Below are 11242 nucleotides of genomic sequence, written 5' to 3'. Positions count from 1 at the left end.
CAGCATGTATCAAGTGGGCTTGTTAAACAGCTCTGATAGGAGAAAGTCAATGAGCACGCAATAAAGTGGACTTGTTAGGGCCAGTTTACCATCAGCCTTTCTAAAGTTGAACTTCATTTGTATTTAAAGACACACTTTAAAGAAAATTCGTATTTGAAACTGGTGATAAAATCCAGGTCAGATACAGTTACATACAAACATACAGTACACACTGCTGCTCAAAGGTTAGAGGTCAGTTAGAAAAGTCCCTGATTTTAGTAAAAAATTGGCTTTAATGTAATATCACATGAAGGTTATCAGTAATGTTTTCACAGGTTTAATCAAATCATTCATCATCCATAAGTTGTGATGGAAAAATGTCTGCAAGCGTGCAGGAGCCCATTTTTAGAGACAATCACTCCTGTGTTATAATGTTCATTGAAGTTTATCAGGTGAGATGACCAATAGATGATAAGAAATATACTCTTACTAATTATTAGAGTTGAAAAGTACTTTGCTAAGCAAAATTAAATGAGGTTAGGCTGCAACTTGAAACGTTTACATAAAAGGTTCAGTTGGTGATGTATGTGAGTTTCACACATTAGAAATCTGTGTTTATCATTTTTTTTGGTTTTATTCTGAGTTTAGTGTTTATTTGTGAGCGTTGTTTTTATTTGCACTATTTTACTCTGTTTGTATCACATATTTTTAGTCTTTCATTTTTTACATTGTTTTAATCCACTGTGGATTGGCTGGGCATGGGACAAATGAGCTGATAGTGATCACCTGCTGAGGCATGTGTGTGTCCAGTGGTGTCCGTTCAGCTGTTTAAAGGTCATATTAAAAGGAAGCAAGCTGAGCACTGGAAGGAGAGAGGCCCTAGATTGGAAGAGGAACGCATGAAGGCCAGGTGGAAAAGAGGGAGCCGCTGTGTGATTGTGGGGGTGCGACGCCTCATCTGGAGACCCGTCAGCGTGATGTGGTCACCCAGTCCCGACAGCAGGAACGGCGACAGTAGGAGACAACGCGTGTGATTGACATCAGGGCAGATGTATACCACTGCCTGCATTTGTGAGTATTATCTCAAATCTTAAATATGTAAGACTGCGTTCTTCCATTTGCGCAACATCTCTAAAATTAGAAATATCCTGTCTCAGAGTGACGCTGAAAAGCTAGTTCATGCATTTATTACTTCCAGGCTGGACTACTGCAATTCATTATTATCAGGATGTCCAAAAAACTCACTGAAAAGCCTTCAGCTAATCCAAAATGCTGCAGCAAGAGTACTGACAGGGACTAGAAAGAGAGAGCATATTTCTCCTGTTTTGGCTTCCCTTCACTGGCTTCCTGTTAAATCCAGAATTGAATTCAAAATCCTGCTCCTCACATACAAGGTCTTAAATAATCAGGCCCCATCTTATCTTAATGACCTTGTAGTACCATATCACCCTATTAGAGCACTTCGCTCCCGCTCTGCAGGCCTACTTGTTGTTCCTAGAGTATTTAAAAGTAGAATGGGAGGGAGAGCCTTCAGTTTTCAGGCCCCTCTTCTGTGGAACCAGCTTCCAGTTTGGATTCGGGAGACAGACACTATCTCTACTTTTAAGATTAGGCTTAAAACTTTCCTTTTTGCTAAAGCATATAGTTAGGGCTGGACCAGGTGACCCTGAATCCTCCCTTAGTTATGCTGCAATAGATGTAGGCTGCCGGGGGATTCCCATGATGCATTGAGTTTTTCCTTTCCAGTCACCTTTCTCGCTCACTATGTATTAACAGACCTCTCTGCATTGAATCATATCTGTTATTAACCTCTGTCTCTCTTCCACAGCATGTCTTTTATCCTGTCTTCCTTCTCTCACCCCAACCGGTCGCAGCAGATGGCCGCCCCTCCCTGAGCCTGGTTCTGCCGGAGGTTTCTTCCTGTTAAAATGGAGTTTTTCCTTCCCACTGTCGCCAAAGTGCTTGCTCATAGGGGGTCATATGATTGTTGGGTTTTTCTCTGTATCTATGAAGCGCCTTGAGGCGACTTTTGTTGTGATTTGGCGCTATATAAATAAAATTGAATTGAATTGAATCTCACTGTTGTTCACTGGGTGCAGCCATGTTGGGAGAGGGTCGCCATGGCTATAATCCAGGGCAGCTTCCGCGATGATGGTTCTGGCTCCTATTTGTTTTAACTTACAGGTGATGGCGTGAGGGGAGCCGCAGTGGTATCGAGCGACGGACTCCAATGCAGAATGCGAACTGGGCTGGAATGTGATGGGCCCAGTGGACGGACGAGACTGGGACAGGAGGCTCCTCGTCTGCCTGGCACGAGGCTGGCGTGGCGCCCGCTCAGCAAGAGGAATTTCTGTCCAGCTCAAGAACACACAAGGAATATTCATCCTGGGTTGTGGGACTGGGTGGGATTTTGTGCATGAAGAGAACTGTATTTTTACCAGTTTTAGAATAATCTTATCTAGTCTCGATGGGAATTTTAGCATATTGAGAAAAATGTTGTGAATTGGCTTGATTTAAATCAAATTGAACTGCATTTAATTAAAGCCAAATATAACTTGTAATCAAATCTATTCAAATGTAAAGTCATCTCACTCAATTTGGACAACTAGCACTGAAAAATACACTGACATCCTTTGTTTCCCAATTAGCAGATCAGAGGTTGCTGTTTTATTTGTCACTCCATACTTGAATGGTTTTATCCTGTTTATAAATAAACATTTAAAAATGACATTGCTTCATTGTATGATTAATTCTTTGTCTGTGTTAGTCCTTTAAATGTTGTTCCTCCATAATTATTCTGGAGTCTTTACAGTGTTCAGCGACTGCTGTGATTTGGTGCTACATATATAAACTTGAAGTGAATGAATCCACCTGTTCACAGGAGATCACAGGAAGATGACACCAAACATCAGAAGATGTTATCGTGCGACACAGTAAAAGGGTGGTTTCTTGGGATTAAAAGCACATAATAAACTACAGCAGAAGCTCACATAAAGCAGGAAATAAGCAGGCAGCACTTCATCTGCTAATGCACGTTTTGCACTTTTATTGTTGTCTCATTCACTAACAGTTCAATGGTGCAAGATTACCATACACAGAATTAGGATATCGGCATGACACATCTATGCTGTACAGCGAATGGATTATAATCATTACAAATACAGTAAACATATTTACATTTTAGTTCAAGCTCCATACAACATAGATATTTACAAAGTATGAAAATGAAACCGGTCTGACAAATAATAAACAGCGTTAATGACGGGTTTTTTCTCCTTTTCTTTTGGTGAACAAATCTGAAAGGGGGCGGGGTTAACTGATATTAATTGTCAGAGGGGGAAAATATCATGGCTAGTTTTGTTTGAAAGGCATCAGCGGAAAAACAAACACACACACAGAAAAAAGTGATGAGGTGAAGAAAGACACATCAAGTGTCCTGTCGTTTTAGATGTGACAAGCTACTTTGTATAGTCGTATATCCCTTATATTAGAACAAATTAAAATGAGTTAAAATACACCTTTATTTTGATAGAGTTCAGATGGATGCATGACTAATGAGTAGATATCCCCCCCCCCCCCCCAAAAAAAAAAACAAACAAAAAAAAACAAAACAAAACAAAAAACCAACAGACTTCTAATTCACTCAAACCGCTTTCTAATAAAGAGGAAGCACTAATGTAACTCACCTCCTCAGTCGAAGTGCAGGGGGTTACATTTTAGGTCTTCTTCCCCCCCCCTCTCTCTCTCTCTCTTGCATTCAAACCCTCTCTTAGTTCACACTAGAACAGCCACACCATCATTTGTTTTGTTTTGTTTTGTTTTTTATAATGTCTTTTTTATTAGTTTTTCTGTTTTCACAAATAGTACATAATTACATAACATAATAAAGTGTACAATTCAGAACCAAAAATAAATAAATAAATAAACAAAACAAAAACAAACAGTCTGATAACTAAGCATAGAACAGCAGCTCAGTTCCGTCTAAAAAAATTTAAAAAAATAAATAAATAAATAAAGAGGGAATACAATACAGTACAATACCTGTGGTCCCATTAGTACCACAGGTATTGTGTTGAACACTCAAGAGAATCCTTGTAACATAATATTAGAAACGTCAGGTTCCACATAATTCAAGTATGGACCATCATTTGGTTTAATATGAGTGGAACAACTAAACCGCACAGACTATTTGACCAGTTAGTTTAACCTTTTATTAATATGTGCAAAGAGCTGCAAACTAATATATATACACTGCAAACAATAAATACATAATCCAAAATAAAAACACCTCTGCAAATGAAGTGGAAACGTTTGCTCTGGCGGCGCTTCGCATCAACATGTATATGAGGCACTTTTGAGATTTGATCTGTGCATAGGTGCATCTTTGATGTGCAGCTCAGAGATCCACAATCCAGCACGCTTCTGTTTCTCTGACCGTCAGGCTGGCTGACCCGAGGTCACGTCAGAGCTTTGTTTTTTATCTATATGTAACAGACAGTCGGTTCCTCTCCTTCCACGCATTTCATACGACACAGCAGGCAGACTGCTGGTTGGTTGACCAGAGTATTTTGATGTCTGTCATTAACACATCTCGAGAGGCGTAGGCGTAACGGGTCTGTCCATAAATAGCTTTTCTTTTCGGATTTTTCTTCAGGATGATGTGAAGAACATGTATAATGAATATGACAGTAATATTTACCTTGATGAGATAGTTTGTTCCTGCTACCACCTGACTCCTGTACTTAAGAGCAAGGAATGCCACATATTTCTTATTTGTCCTTTGCTCTGCTTGGCTCTTGACCTTTGTTTGAATAAAATAAAATTTGATATGAATCCAGACTGAAATTCAGAGTGAAGAGTTTTGTGTGTAGAGACTGCAAAAAATTAAAGTAGACTAAAGCTCACCTGATTACAGATCTTCCAGATCTCTGGAGTGGCAGGCATCGTCTCTGTGAATCCTCCACTTAACACTTTAGCCATTCTGAAGGTTTGTTCAAATAAAGAGTTGTGAACGTTTGCCTTTAGGTGTTTCTGATGTGTCAGTACAGGTGGTTCACACACATATTTATACTGTATAACATCCCTGGAAAGGGTGGAGCATTTTAAGACTGAGTCATGGTCTATGGTATATGGTCCAAATGTTGATGATCCCTCATTCTTTCACGGTTTTTTCAGTGCACTCTCTGAACACTTAGATGGCACACTTGTGCTTGGAGGCGACCTCAACCTTGGACTGAATGAAGAAATGGATAGGCTCAATACAGCAGGAACTCAGCGTAATTGGCAGTCCACAAATATAATCAAACAGTATATGAGCGACTTTGGTCTTTGCGATGCATGGCGCTCCCTTCACCCCACCAGTAAGGAATATACTTTTTTTTCACATGTTTATCACTCCTACTCTCGTCTAGATTATTTTTTGGTCAGCAGCTCACTGCTGAGTGACGTTTCAGACACTGAGATTCACCCTATAGCTGTCAGCGATCATGCTCCTGTATCTTTAACACTAATGCACAAGAATAATACTATGCCAAGTAAAAACTGGAGATTTAATACATCACTGCTTAAAGATGAAGACTTTATTAAATATTTTAAAAAAGAGTGGACTTCATATTTAGACTTTAATGACACTCCCGGAACATCAGCTTCTGTTTTATGGGAAGCAGGGAAAGCTGTGATGAGAGGTAAAATAATTTCTTTCTCATCACATAAAAAGAAAAAAGAAAACAAAAATATTCAGGAATTGGAAAAAAACATCAAATCACTAGAAGAAGCCTACGCGTCCCACCAAGATCAGGAAACATTGAACAAAATACAAAACTAGAATTAAATGAGATAATTGATAGAAAAACAAAATTCTTAGTACAAAGACTACGCTTACAAAATTATGAACATAGTAATAAATCCGGTCAATTTCTAGCAAACCAGCTAAAAATAAATAAAGAAAAAACAACTATATGTGCTGTTCAAGATTCATCTGGGAACACAATATATGAACCGAAACAAATAAACAACATTTTCAGGGATTTCTATAAAACGTTGTATTCACCACAAATAAACCCATCTAAAAAGGAAATTGATCAATTTTTAGACAACATAACTCTCCCAAAATTATTAGAAGCTCAAGCAATGGCACTGGATTCGCCACTGACATCAGGTGAACTCCAGGAAGCCCTGATAAGTATGTCCAATAATAAGGCTCCAGGTCCAGACGGCTTTCCTGCAGAATTCTACAAAGAATTCTGGACGATTCTAGCACCAGTTTTTTACAGAATGTTGTTAGAAATCAAAGAAAAGGGCAGACTTCCATCAAATATGAATTCTGCAAACATTAATCTCCTGCTAAAACCAGGCAAAGACCCTGTATATCCCTCAAGCTATCGTCCAATATCCCTTATTAATGTAGACCTCAAAATAATCTGCAAAGCTCTCTCGAAGAGACTAGAGAAAATAACCCCCCTCTTAATTCATCCTGACCAAACTGGTTTCATAAAAGGTAGGCACTCATCAACAAATACACGTAGATTACTTAATTTGATAGACTACTCATACAGTAAAAACCTTGAAACTACAATATTTTCCTTAGATGCAGAAAAAGCGTTTGACAGAGTTAACTGGAAATTTCTATTTGCAACTTTACACAAATTTGGTTTTGGATCTTCTTTCATCAACTGGTTAAAAATATTATATAATTCCCCAACAGCTTGTGTCAGAACAAATGACCAGACATCCTCCAGCTTATGTCTCCTGAGGGGCACCAGGCAGGGATGCCCACTCTCCCCTTCACTGTTTGCAATTTTTATCGAACCACTAGCAGCAGTAATTAGACAGAATTCAGCAATTAAGGGCATAAAATGCAAGAACGTGGAACATAAAATCAGCCTTTATGCTGATGATGTGTTACTCTTTCTCCAAAATTCACAAACCAATATCTCTGGGATGATTGAATTGATAAACTCTTTTGCAAGAATATCAGATTACTCAATTAACTGGTCAAAATCTACAGTCCTTCTAATAGGAAGGACTGTAGATTTTGACCAGTTAATTGAGTAATTGCTGCTTCCATAATTCCTCTTCTACTCCACTGCAATCGGGAAATATAAAATATTTAGGTATTAATATTTCTCCCAAGCTTGCAGATCTAACTAAATTAAACCATACCCCACTTTTAAAGAAAGTAGAAGGTGATCTGGCTAGATGGAAATGTCTACCCATATCACTCATGGGAAGGGTTGCTGCTATAAAAATGATGGTATTACCAAAAATAAATTATTTATTCTCAATGATCCCAACTAAACCGCCGCAAGATTGGTTCAGATCTCTAGATTCATATATGTCCAAATTCCTTTGGAAAAATAAGCCCCCACGTATAAGCTTAAAAACACTACAAAAGACCAAGGATAAAGGAGGATTAGAACTACCTAACTTTCAGCACTACTTCTTAGCCAACAGGCTTCAGTTTATCTCAGGATGGCTAAAACATACCCTTTTAGATGAACCTTGGCTAGATGTAGAACAAGCACTTTGCAATAATCTAGAGATTTCAGATCTAGCATTTATCAGCTCAAACATCCAACGACATGAATGCTTCAAAAGCATCAACATCAGCTCTTCTCTGACAGCATGGTGGGAGTTTCTGAAGTTGACAGAGTCTTCATTAATCCCATGCAAACGTACACCTATCTGGAACAACCCTGACATATTACAAAACAATAATATGATAAACTTTTCAGATTGGAATGGTAAAGGAATCAAATATGTAGAACATATACTAGAAGGAACAGAATTTATTTCATTTGACAGACTAGTTACACAATATGGGATCAACAAGAAAAGATTTTTAGAATATCAACAAATTAAATCCATAATAAAAAAGAAATTTAAACCGGGTCAAGTTGAACTACAAACACCACCAAGTGTGGTTCAATTTTTTACTCTTAAAACCCCCAAATTACTATCCAAAATATACAGAATGCTTTCTAAAACAGATGAATCAATATCACTTCCTATTGCAAAATGGGAAGCGGATTTATCAGTTAACTTAGACCAAAACTTCTGGTCTCAGATTTGCTTAAAAACCTTTCATCTAATCAAAAATCCCAGTCTTCAATTAATTCAATACAAAATACTACATAGAGTGCACTATACAGGTCATCGGATGTTCAAGATGGGCTTTGTATCTACCAACAACTGCTCACACTGCCAAACCAATTCACCGGACAATATCCATGCTCTTTGGTTCTGTCCACCAGTTCAGAAGTTTTGGCGCGAGATATGTGAAGACTTATCAAAGTGTCTGAAATGTAACATTCCAACTTCCCCCTTAGTGTGTTTGTTGGGCAGCTTAGATAATGTCACTTCAGAAAAGAATATAGCCCATATGGTTTTCACTGCCCTATGCATAGCCAAGAAAACAGTCCTCATGAACTGGAAAAATAAAAACAATCTTAATTCTAACCAATATAGAAATTATCTATTAGATTACATTAGTCTTGATACAGCCTCTGCCACCACATCAGATCAATCGCTCTGGGCTCCTCTGATCAGCTCCATCACCTAGTGGGGGTGGGGGGTCATATTTTGGTCTCGCCTTCACTGTTGTGATTGGTGTGGGGGTAGGGTCAGGCTTAGGGCGTCGGGGGGTTCCCCGGGAGCATCTTCCTTGGGGGGCTCAACCCGGGGTAGCGGTCATGGCCAATTAGGGGCTCTGTTGGCTCTTAGGTGACGGTTTCCTCGTGGCTACGTGCAGCGGGGCTAGGGGAGGGTCTGTGCTGACGGACCGGGGTTACTGACCTGGTAGCCTGGCTGCCCCTGGGTGGGTCCGGGACGGGCGTGAGGTTCTGGGGGCGCTCCGGCTCTGGCCTGGGGCCCTGGCCGGGCCTCGGGGGCCTGGGTCCTGGTTGGTGTGTTGCCGGGGTTGTGGGCCGTTGGGTATATGGGGGCCCACCACTGGCGCGGGGTGCCGCCGGTGCGCCGAGCCACCTGGGGGGCTCTTCAACTGGTGGGGGAGGGTTGTCACATCTTGCAGGAGCTTTCCTCTCTCAGGAACTCTCTCTGCAAGAGGGGGAGATACAGGAGAGGTGGAGGAAGATCTCAGCCTGGGCGTCTATTGTCTTATGTAGTCTGGAAGATGAGTGGATGATGGGGTGGGTGCAGTTTTCTCTGTGGTGGGGTTGGGTGGACTGCCCCGGGCTCTGTGGGGCCGGGCGGCGCCGCTGCGCTGGGCCCCGGTTCGGATGGGCCTGGGCCCCCCTTCCCTGGCGGGTCGCGGAGTATGGGGGTGCCTACTGGGGTCAGCGGGGGAGCTGGCCCCAGGGAGGGGTCACTTGCCCCTCCCTTCCTTCCCTCCCCATCTCCAGCTGCCTCCCTCTTCCCGCTCCACCACAACCACCCACACATGCAGGGCCTTGGAGTAGGGGTGTGTCACCAGGGTGCAGAGGAGGTAACCCCCCCTCTGTCCCCTTCTGGCTGCCTCTGCCTCAATTTTATCCCGCAACTTAGACATTCACATTACTCACACTCTCATTACACATACATATAGGATCTTGGGGGTGGGCACGCTACACGGAATCCCAATTACCATTACCATCAGGGTGTACACCTCACCCCTGGCGTCGTTGCCCACCTCTCAATTTTAAATACACGTAGACATTGAGGGCTAGCAGGAGGGACTATGCGCCTACCTGCTGCTCTCTGGCAGGTAGCTCCATGCCCTCCTGGGTTTTAAATGCACCTTAGAACACACATACATCAACACTACAATGAGCGGGTGGAGGGAGGTTAGGAGTCTTCTCTCACCCTCGTTCTCTGCGGTCTGCTGGAGCAGGGGGGCTAGGAGGAGGAGTTGGCCGTCCGACTGGGGTCCGGAATGTGGGGCCTCCCTGCTGCTGCGGAGTCGGGGCGGTCTGCTTCTCCCCACCGCAGGGAAAAAGGGTAACACAACCTGGGTCTGGGTGCAGTTCCCCCCTCCAGGGGCAAGGGTACCTAGACCCGGTTTGTAGAGTACGCTTGGGGAGTGTGATTGTGTGTACAGTGTGTGAGTCATCAAAATATTTAGGATTTTTTTCCCCCCTCAAAACCTTTTTGACTTTGCAAAAAGCTCTGCAACAATTTAGGCCTAATGTATAGAAATATTTCAGAAAATGAAACGTGAAAATGTTTTTGAAACTTTATAGAAAATAACACTTGTTAAACTCTATTATTCATCAAAGAAAATGTAAAAATCTGATAACACAGCTCCAACTACTGTATAGTCCAGTAAAGTCACACTACTTACATTTAGCAACCGTTTTATTAGGTACACCTGTTCCACTACTTGTCAGAGGAATCAGTCTTTACATCAGCAGCAACTCAAAGGCATGTAGACATGGCCAAGACAGCCTGCTGAAGGTTGAACTGAGCATCAGAATAAGGAAGAAGATGTCTAAGCGTGGCATGGCCATTGATGTCAGAAGCGTGTGAATATTTCAGTCACTGTTGATTTACTAGGATTGTGTGCAGGCTACATTTCGCACAGACTCATCAAAACATTTTACTTAACAGCCTCCATAGTCACCAGATCCCAGTCCAGCAGAGCATCCTTGGGATGTGCGTGGAAGGGAAATTTGGATGAACAGCTGTGACACAAGACTGAGACCATGTATTTCTATTTGTTGCAGGTAAACCTCTTACAGTGTGTTAGTTTAATTGCTCTTTCATACATATTAGAATATACGATTGAAAACATTAATGCAATGCTGGACAGTATTCCGAAAAGTGAGCAATCTCAAATTGTGACTGAAAAAAGTACAATTGTTCTGATGATTTGTCAGATTCAAGTGAGAAGTGCATAAACGCTACATAGCAGGAGGCTTCTCTGCAGCTCATAAATGACAGTTCACTTGACCACAGTGCTGGCTGCTGAAGTACCGAGAGCACAGCCTATGAACATCTGTACTAAATATGCCATTCTGGATTGCTCCCAATTTAACCTCTTTCATCTCTTTTTATAGCCCTGGTGATGGATACTTCCTTGTGTAGGCTCAAACTGATGTTTGAACGCTTGTGGTGACGTAAAATAAAAAAGACATTCAACAAATCTGTTTTGAAAATGTAAGGAGTACACACTACACGTATTTTATTGAGTAGGCAGTAAAAGTAAAAAGTAGTCAAAAAAATATAATAAAAGTACGAAAACCTGAAAATTACTACAGTAACGAAATACTTATTATCTGTCTGTGTGTCTCAGTTGTTTAATCCCAGATGGTTATTACATATATTTATG

At 41.2% G+C, this 11242-nt stretch overlaps 1 long non-coding RNA gene across 1 annotated transcript; it reads left to right on the top strand.

Annotated features, from left to right (window-relative positions):
* Positions 1 to 549: 549 nt before the first annotated feature.
* Positions 550 to 2048, top strand: LOC148101446 (uncharacterized). Its single transcript, XR_015719568.1, has 2 exons — positions 550 to 1050; positions 1808 to 2048. It is a non-coding gene; the product is annotated as an uncharacterized LOC148101446 (long non-coding RNA).
* Positions 2049 to 11242: the final 9194 nt, after the last annotated feature.

This window comes from Neolamprologus brichardi, chromosome 9, assembly GCF_056152115.1.
Source record: "Neolamprologus brichardi isolate AB-2024 chromosome 9, ASM5615211v1, whole genome shotgun sequence".
Lineage (NCBI taxonomy): Eukaryota > Metazoa > Chordata > Actinopteri > Cichliformes > Cichlidae > Neolamprologus > Neolamprologus brichardi.
The sequence above is the reverse complement of the archived record's forward strand: the minus strand, read 5'-3'. Positions and strand labels throughout refer to the sequence as shown.